This window comes from Entelurus aequoreus, linkage group LG08, assembly GCF_033978785.1.
Source record: "Entelurus aequoreus isolate RoL-2023_Sb linkage group LG08, RoL_Eaeq_v1.1, whole genome shotgun sequence".
Classification (NCBI taxonomy): Eukaryota; Metazoa; Chordata; class Actinopteri; order Syngnathiformes; family Syngnathidae; genus Entelurus; species Entelurus aequoreus.
In genome coordinates, this window is record NC_084738.1 from 1,774,329 (window position 1) to 1,784,760 (window position 10,432).

Here is a 10,432-nt window from a genome sequence, read left to right on the forward strand (position 1 = left end):
TTACGTGAATGAGCTAAATAATATTATTTGATATTTTACGGTAATGTGTTAATACTTTCACACATGAGTCGCTCCTGAGTATAAGTCGCACCCCCGGCCAAACTATGAAAAAAACTGCGACTTATAGTCCGAAAAATACGGTATATGTCTGGTAATTATTAGACTTTTGACCTGAGCTACTGTTGCTTTGAATGTTAAAAAGGTCTAGCGACAACAAACATCACAACATGCAATGTCAGAAAGGTTCTTCCTGTAAAAAAACAATAGGATCCTTCAACAAATCGGGACCACAACTCAAACTATAAGCCATGTAAACTGTAAATGGGCTATTTTCTATTGAAGCAGCAATGTTAATATTTGGTTACATGTCCCTCGGAAAGTTTCACTGCAATAAGGCGCTTTTGGTAGCCATCCACAAGCTTCTGGCAAGCGTCTGCTTGAATTTTTGACCACTCCTCCTGACAAAATTGGTGCTGTTCAGCTTAAATTTGTTGGTTTTCTGACATGGACTTGTTTCTTCAGCATTGTCCACACGTTTAAGTCAGGACTTTGGGAAGGCCATTCTAAAAACTTAATTCTAGCCTGATTTAGCCATTCTTTCACCACTTTTGACGTGTGTTTTGGGGTCAACACCCAACTGCGCCCAAGACCCAACCTCCGGGCTGATGATTTTAGGTTGTCCTGAAGAATTTGGAGGTAATCCTCCCTTTTCATTGTCCCATTTACTCTCTGTAAAGCACCAGTTCCATTGGCAGCAAAACAGGCCTAGAGCATAATACTACCACCACCATGCTTGATGGTAGGAATTGGTGTTCCTGGGATTAAATGCTTCACCTTTTCTCCTCCAAACATATTGCTGGGTATTGTGGCTCAATTTTTGTTTCATCTGACATCACATGGACAAAGATAAGACCTTCTGGAAGAAAATTCTGTGGTCAGATGAAACAAAAATTGAGCTACCTATTTCTATATCCTGTATAAAATAGTGATTGTTTTTATTTCAACTGGTCCTAACTAGAGATGTCCGATAATATTGGCCTGCCGATATTATCGGCCGATATATGCGTTAAATGTAATATCGGAAATGATTGGTATCGGTTTTTTTATTATCAGTATCTGTTTTTTTTTATTTTATTTTTTTATTTTTTATTTTTTTTATTAAATCAACATAAAAAACACAAGATACACTTACAATTAGTGCACCAACCCAAAAAACCTCCCTCCCCCATTTACACTCATTCACACAAAAGGGTTGTTTCTTTCTGTTATTAATATTCTGGTTCCTACATTATATATCAATATATATCAATACAGTCTGCAAGGGATACAGTCCGTAAGCACACATGATTGTGCGTGCTGCTGGTCCACTAATAGTACTAACCTTTAACAGTTAATTTTACTAATTTTCATTCATTACTAGTTTCTATTTAACTGTTTTTATATTGTTGTACTTTCTTTTTTATTCAAGAACATGTTTTTAATTTATTTATCTTATTTTACTAATTTTTTAAAAAAGTACCTTATCTTCACCATACCTGGTTGTCCAAATTAGGCATAATAATGTGTTAATTCCACGACTGCATGTATCGGTTGATATCGGTATCGGTAATTAAAGAGTTGGACAATATCGGAATATCGGATATCGGCAAAAAGCCATTATCGGACATCCCTAGTCCTAACCAAACCTTGCTGTTGTGCAATACTAAAAGATTCAAATAGTACAGTATTCGCCGCTAACAGCAAGATGACAACTGGCGCGCTAAACACCACCTAGCAGCTTACTCTGCTAATTGCTAGCTGGCAACTGGAGCGCTAATCGCTGGATATCTTAAATACTACCACAAATATAGAAATATAATGATTTATTTTAAACCAAGGTGCAGTGAGTAGGGTAACCACGCCACTGCCATTTCTTAACTACACGGCAATTTTATGTGTAGTCAAAGACATTTACATTTGTGGAAAAATATATCAAAATTGAGTCTAATCAAGCAAAAATGTCATGACCCCCCTGCAATACCTCTGTGGAGCCCCTGTTACAGTGTTTCCCACAGGACTGCAATCTGGCGGGGTGAAGGGTAAGTGTGACCACACTGTCTAATTTGCATAATTGGCCATATTGCTTGATAATAAAAATCATGAAAGTATTAAGTATGTTTTTTATTTATGTTTTTAGATGGCTTGGAGTGTTACGTCCTTTCATATTAGCGTCCAATAAGATCAGACTTGTTGCTTTTTTTTGTTAATAGACAAACTAGAGGGGTCTGAATACTCGCTAAATATAGCAACCAAGTTGCTAAGTTGGCAACACCGATCCCACGTCTTTATTCTCTGGCAGTCCAGGTGCGTATGAGCGTTAAGAGGTGAGTGAGTTACGATCCCATCTGCTGTATTCATTTGTAACGACCAGCTCTATTCAGACAGTCCCATTATAATGTGTCGATGACACATTATAATGGGACTAGCGCAGAATCTAAAGGTGGCGGTCCAAAAATATGCATGGGAGGCCGCCACACAAAAATGAATTTATGAGAATTTATGCTTTACCTTTCCACAGGGAGGACCTGACAACAATCCGAACAAGCACAGAAGACAGACGTGCACAAAAAGGTACCGTATTTTCCGGGCCATAGGGCGCACCGGATTATAAGGTTCACTGCTGATGAGCGGGTCTAGTCAGGTCTATTTTCATACAAAAGGCGCATGAAAGGGGTTATATTATTATTATTTTTTCTAAATGCAAAACACTTCCTTGTGGTCTACATAACATGTAATGGTGGTTCTTTGGTCAAAATGTTGCATAGATGATGTTTTACAGATCATCTTCAAGTCGCTTTCTGACAGTCGCTTCAGGATGCGCCGTTTTGTGGGCGGTCTTATTTACGTAGCTCACCGTCGGCAGCGTCTTCTCCCCCGTCATCTTTGTTGTAGCGGTGTAGCGTGCAAGGAAGAAGTGTCAAAGGATGGAGCTAACTGTTTTAATGACATTCAGACTACTTAAAACAATAACGGAGCAGCATCTTCTCATCCATGGCTCACTAGTGCAACAACAACGGCGGAAATGTGTCCTGTGAAAAACCGTCCAACTGGAACTCTCTAATAACTAAAGTTCCTTGGGTGAATAATGTAAACTCACTACACCGGTATGTTTTAGCGCTTTCATGGTGAGTTTACTGACAGATATAAGTAACAACTTTACACTACTTTGTATTAGAAATGGCAACAGCGAAGGATGAATGTCCCATAACAAGAAGATAGAGAAAAAGAAGAAGCTTATCGATTATGGCATTGGCACGGACTACAAAGGCTGACCAGCGCAAATTTTCAGGACTTATGCAGATCCCAAATACAGATCAGCATGTACCAGAAGGTAAGAAAAGTTTCTTACAAAACGCCAGATAAAATGTCTTACCTTATACACACACACACACACCATAATAATCATCATCGGCGGTCACTCGAACGAGTATGACGATCCTCCTGGTAGGGGGGTATCCCTTTATGGACGATGCCCGTGCGTGACTTAGTTTAACGTGGGGAGACTGGTGCACAGACAGTCACCAAACGATCCTTGACAGAATCGGGTCAGGGTCCAGTGGCATGGAGTCCAAGACGACCGGGGACCCTTTTCTGCTGCAGCCTTCTTCCGCCATCGCAGCCGTTGTGGTAGTTCCAAGGGCCACCTGGTGTAACAGTAGTAAAGGGGTTAACCTTCTAGTGCCCCAAGACCCCCATAGAGGAGCCTCCACTGCCGGATGCACTTTAACGTCATGCCATAATAATACTCTTATGTTGAAGCACAGTACAATCCATCAAGCGGTGCGGCTTCATAGCTTACCAAAGTCGTACTAAAACATTTTGATAGATTTTTGAGCGCCGTGTGTAATGTTCTATATTTTCAATGGAACATATAAAATGTTGGTGTTGTTTACGTGAGTCATATTGCAGTCTACACGTATCTCTTATGTGTGACTGCCATCAACTGGTCACACTTATCAGTTCCCCATGTACCAAATTAAATAGCTTCGAGGTCGGTAAGCACAACCAAAATTATTCCGTACATTAGGCGCACCGGGTTATAAGGCGCACTGTCGAGTTTTGAGAAAATGAAAGGATTTTAAGTGCGCCTTATAGTCGGGAAAATATGGTAAACAAACTTTTTCAAAGCGACAACAGCATCGTTGGCATGCACTTTATATTTCAACGTACGGGTTCTGGTCCTTCATTTCAACAACCTGCCGAGGGACTGCAAATGGAAATGAGACATTAGCTCCAGTCGCACACATTTACATGTCAAATGTTTATTAATATTAGAGATGTCCGATAATGGCTTTTTTGCCGATATTCCGATATTGTCCAACTCTTAATTACCGATTCCGATATCAACCGATACCGATATATACAGTCGTGGAATTAACACATTATTATGCCTAATTTTGTTGTGATGCCCCGCTGGATGCATTAAACAATGTAACAAGGTTTTCCAAAATAAATCAACTCAAGTTATGGAAAAAAGTGCCAACATGGCACTGACATATTTATTATTGAAGTCACAAAGTGCATTATTTTTTTGAACATGCCTCAAAACAGCAGCTTGGAATTTGGGACATGCTCTCCCGGAGAGAGCATGAGGAGGTTGAGGTGGGCGGGGTTGAGGTGTGGGGGGTAGGAGGTAGCGGGGGTGTATATTGTAGCATCCCGGGAAGAGTTAGTGCTGCAAGGGGTTCTGGGTATTTGTTCTGTTGTGTTTATGTTGTGTTACGGTGCGGATGTTCTCCCGAAATGTGTTTGTCATTCTTGTTTGGTGTGGGTTCACAGTGTGGCGCATATTTGTAACAGGGTTAAAGTTGTTTGTACGGCCACCCTCAGTGTGACCTGTATGGCTGTTGACCAAGTATGCGTTGCATTCACTTGTGTGTGTGAAAAGACGTACACTACCGTTCAAAAGTTTGGGGTCACATTGAAATGTCCTTATTTTTGAAGAAAAAGCACTTTAAACTAGTCTTAACTTTAAAGAAATACACTCTATACATTGCTAATGTGGTAAATGACTATTCTAGCTGCAAATGTCTGGTTTTTGGTGCAATATCTACATAGGTGTATAGAGGCCCATTTCCAGCAACTATCACTCCAGTGTTCTAGTGGTACAATGTGTTTGCTCATTGGCTCAGAAGGCTAATTGAGGATTAGAAAACCCTTGTGCAATCATGTTCACACATCTGAAAACAGTTTAGCTCGTTACAGAAGCTACAAAACTGACCTTCCTTTGAGCAGATTGAGTTTCTGGAGCATCACATTTGTGGGGTCAATCAAACGCTCAAAATGGCCAGAAAAAGAGAACTTTCATCTGAAAGTCGACAGTCTATTCTTGTTCTTAGAAATGAAGGCTATTCCACAAAATTGTTTGGGTGACCCCAAACTTTTGAACGGTAGTGTAGATATTATGTGATTGGGCCGGCACGCAAAGGCAGTGCCTTTAAGGTTTATTGGCGCTCTGTACTTCTTCCTACGTCCGTGTACACAGCGGCGTTTTAAAAAGTCATACATTTTAGTTTTTGAAACCGATACCGATAATTTCCGATATTACACTTTAAAGCATTTATCGGCCGATTATATCGGCAGTCCGATATTATCGGGCATCTCTAATTAATATGCATTGTTTCTTGTGTAAATACATCTATGAATAGTATGAGCCAGTAGCACACCTGCAGCATGTCAATAATGAGCAGGCCTTTGTTGTGCATGAGGGACTAATGACTGGACTGACACTGCACAAAGTCTAATTGGGGTAAAAGGTCACCAGAGATGTCATTCCATAACCTGTGTCACCTGGATTGTGTCAAAAACATGTCAGCCTGGCGTAACACCCTCCAAAGTGTTACGGCAAATTGAATCATGAGTGACTTTTCTGGACGGTTGCATCAGTTGTTTACTGCCAATTTTCCGTCAGGCCCCATTGCTTGGTTGCATCATTGCCAATCGGTGTTGAATGGATGACGGCTTGCCACGACACGTCCCACCACGCGGCGCCTGCTGCGTGCAAACCCCCGACCCCACCCCCGCCTTCCCTTTTATTCTTTCCACCTGCATCGTTTTCCACACTTTCATCCAAGTGTCATTGTTTGAAAGTGTATATTTGTGTTTATCTGCGTGCACAGGCCCAAAAAGACAAGATGGTGGTGATTGCCAGCGTCCCGACGATCTGATTGGATGATGGATGGAGCAGCAGATCCCTGAAGTGCTGAAGTGTTGGTACATCTTCCGCAAGGAGGCAGTAAATCAGGATGTCTGCGCACTGAGATGAACATACGGAGGAATTGCAAAGTTTAGTTCCATTTTTGGTTCATTCATTCAGAAGGTAAGTCTCTTTTTTTCAAATTGTTTACACATAAAAACAACACTTTACATTAGAATATTTGAATATTTAACTCTTGATGTACATTGCAAGACTTTTAAAAACGTAGACTTTTTTTCATTTAAAATTGTATTTAAACTTTATTTTATTATTATTATCATTTTGACATTGTGTGCCTTTTTTAAATTCTAGTCCCTAATTGATTATCATTATTCTATATTTCTTTCTGATTGGTTTCAGTATTATTATATATTTTTTATATTCCTTTACTCATTGTGAGGGTATAAAAATAATACATTTTGCAGAATATATATTTATGAATTTATAAATGTATGTATTTTTTCTTTTTTTTTCTTGCTGCAGCTGTTACATATACTGTAATATTGTACATGGTAATTGGGATTTGTTATATATTGTATATATTATATAAAAATATAATATGATATAACAATATAATATATCAGTATATATTATATACTGTATATATAATATGTCAATATTACATATATGTTATATTTTATATTGCTACTATGCTACTTTATACCTGCATTATCCTTTCCATCCTTACCCTTTCCAACCTTACCCTTTCCATCCTTTGTAACTGAGCCACTATGTGGAACAATTTCCCTTGTGGATCATTAACGTTTGTCTAAGTCTAAGTCTATATAAGTTACCTAATCAAATATTTTATGCAAATACATTAAACCAAATAATTGTAATATTTCAAAAAATAAATTACAGTGTAAACCACAAACTCGGTGCCAATTCTAAACATATATTTTCATTTTTTTAAATGTATATATTTTTTTCTTTTAAATGTAGTGTAATTTTGTTTTTGTTTTCTCAATTTGTAATAATTTATAGGTAATTTGGGAAAAAAATATCCTTTTAGACCCTCAGTCAAGCTTGCTAAAAAAATCATAGCCTGAATAAATTAAATATATATTTGTGATATCATCTTTTGTTGTACATTTTTATGTAATTATTTTATGGCTTTTTAAACAATTTTTAAATGTACTTTTTTTTTTTTTTAAGTAATAATGTCATGTTTATAAAAGGAATGCTTTAAAATGCAATTAAATTGGAAATAACATAAATACATATTGAAAATAATGACATAATTATATGTAAAATAGTTTTATATTTGTATTTTTTAAATAAAAAAAATGTAAAGACTTTTTCATCTAAAGAAACATTTTAATGGTATTTTTTTATCACTTTTAAAATATTGTTTATTCTTATGTCATTTTTGGAACAAAGTTGTTTTGACAGTTTGACACGTTTTTCAAATGGGATAAATGCTAAAAAATCACATTTATAAAATGTATTTATTTTATTTAATATTTTATTTGGTCTATTAAAAAAAAAGTTATTTTAACTCCACATTCAAATTACATGATGGAAAATAATCCCAACACAAAAATACGTTAGTCATTGATTTTTTCCCTAAACTTTTCCTGACTACTTCTTCCTCCGTCAGCCACTAAATGGCCGTCATCCCACCTTGTATTCCAGACTATAGTGACGCACAGTGACTTTATTAAAAAGTGTGTGTGTGTGGCGGCTTACCATCTGGATGTTGCCCTGTGATACACAGATGGTAAATCTTTACTGAGTGTTGACATGGTGGATGCGTAAGAAGACTTGCAAACAATTCATATAAGGACTACACACACAGACCAATGCAGTTGTAGAGAAGGGAGAAGCTAACTTAATTAGAAGAGTTAAAGGTAAGAAGCTTCTCAGAGATGTTTCTGTTACAATTAAAAAAAATAGTTAGTGCACTTTGTTTCAACTTAATCATAACACACGTGAATTAAAAAGGCTGTAAAGAGTTGTGGTGTGTTATGTTTATGATCTAATATGACAAATATTATTGGGATTTTTGGAATGTTATATGCAGATGAATGTTTTAACTTACACAGGACATTTAAGTGGAGGAAGTATGCTGGACAATGACTTGGTTTCAAGACAAAAAAGTAATGAATAATAACACATATCAATAGTAATATCTGAGTATTAGTAATGCAATGCAAGTAACACAATGTCAATCGAAATAACCTGTTCCAGAGTCAAGCTGTCCCCATTGATTTTTTTCCCCAACTTTATATGGTTTTAAAAAACATGTTCACCTTAATAATGGCCATAAAAGTGCCAAAAAAAACCCTCAACATGAATTTGTTGTCCATCAGGTTTTCAACATTAGCTGCAACACAAGTGTGAAATAAAGCACTGCAACATAAGACATATAAAAAATGCCTTTGAAAAGAAGTGATGGCGGCCAGATTCATATTTTTTGATGACTTCAACAACCCGCAATTCAATTGAAGAGACTTTGAATGAACATTTTTATTATAGCTAATTAGTGATTTGATGACATCACAGACTGATCGACACCTTCATTGAATTGATTCTACAAAAATTGGTCAGCAAAAGCAAATATGTTAATTTAACATGCATTGGCATTAAGAGCTGTGGCTGAAGGTGACCCCCTGATGTAGTTTAAAAAAAAAATCTACATAATGGCCTTAAAAGCGTCATGAGTCTACAAAACCCAAAACCAGTGAAGTTGGCACGTTGTGTAAATCGTAAATACAAATAGAATACAATGATGTGCAAATCCTTTTCAATTTATATTCAATTGAATAGACTGCAAAGACAAGATTTTTAATGTTCGAACTGAGAAACTTAATTTTTTTTTTCAATTAATCATTAACTTAGAAAAAGTTGGCACAGAACACTTTTACACTTTGCATCAGTCCATCTTGGATGAGCTCGGGCCCAGCAAAGCTAGCGGCGTTTCTGGGTGTTGTTGATAAATGGCTTTCGCTTTGCATAGTAGAGTTTTAACTTGCACTTACAGATGTAGCGGCGAACTGTAGTTACTGACAGTGGGTTTCTGAAGTGTTCTTGAGCCCTTGTGGTGATATCCTTTACACACTAATGTCGCTTTTTGATGCACTGCCGCCTGAGGGATCGAAGGTCCGTAATATCACCGCTTACGTGCAGTGATTTCTCCAGATTCTCCGAACCTTTTGATGATATTACGGACCTTAGATGGTGAAATCCCTAAATTCCTTGCAATAGCTGGTTGAGAAATGTTGTTCTTAAAGTGTTCGACAATTTGCTCACGCATTTGTTCACAAAGTGGTGACCCTCGCCCCATCCTTGTTTGTGAATGACTGAGCATTTCATGGAAGCTGCTTTTTTATACCCAATCATGGCACCCACTTGTTCCCAATTAGCCTGTTCCACCTGTTAGGGATGTTCCAAATAAGTGTTTGATGAGCATTCCTCAACTTTCTCAATCTTTTTTGCCACTTGTGCCAGCTTTTTTGAAACACGTTGCAGGCATCAAATTCCGAATGAGCTAATATTTGCAAAAAATAACGTTTTCCAGTTCGAATGTTAAGTATCTTGTCTTTGCAGTCAATTCAATTGAATATAAGTTGAAAAGGATTTGCAAATCATTGTATTCTGTTTTTATTTACGATTTACACAACGTGCCAACTTCACTGGTTTTGGGGTTTGTACCACTGCATGCGCTTTAAAGCGTTGGTGTGAAACTCACAACTCTACTGTTGTTTACAATGAACTCCTCATCGGTATTAAAGCTGACTGAGCAGTTTTAACTTCATCGCTATGGCAACAGTGGTTCTGATGCTGTGTTGTTCATTCGCTTCCACTTTCTCATGCACTCCTAATCATTATTAAGGTATGATAATGAAGTTTAGAATGTCCAATGCAGACCCTGGGCAAATTAAGGCCCGGGGGCCACATGCGGCTCGTTAAGCGTTTCAATCTGGACATTCCCAAATAATGTTTTTAGATCTTTAAGATGGAAACTGTAGCTGCCATTATGATGTTTTCAAATGACCGTAAGTCTTAAACTATACGAAGTATTTCAATGGTTGGAATCTGCGCTTTTGCATGATATACTAGTTTTTATGGTAATCAGAATCAGAATCAGAAATTCTTTATTAATCCCTGAGGGGAAATTAAAATTTTCAGCACAATCCCATTCAAGATCGGACAAACATTACAGGGAGACAGAACAGGATCGCTGTCGGGTCTGCC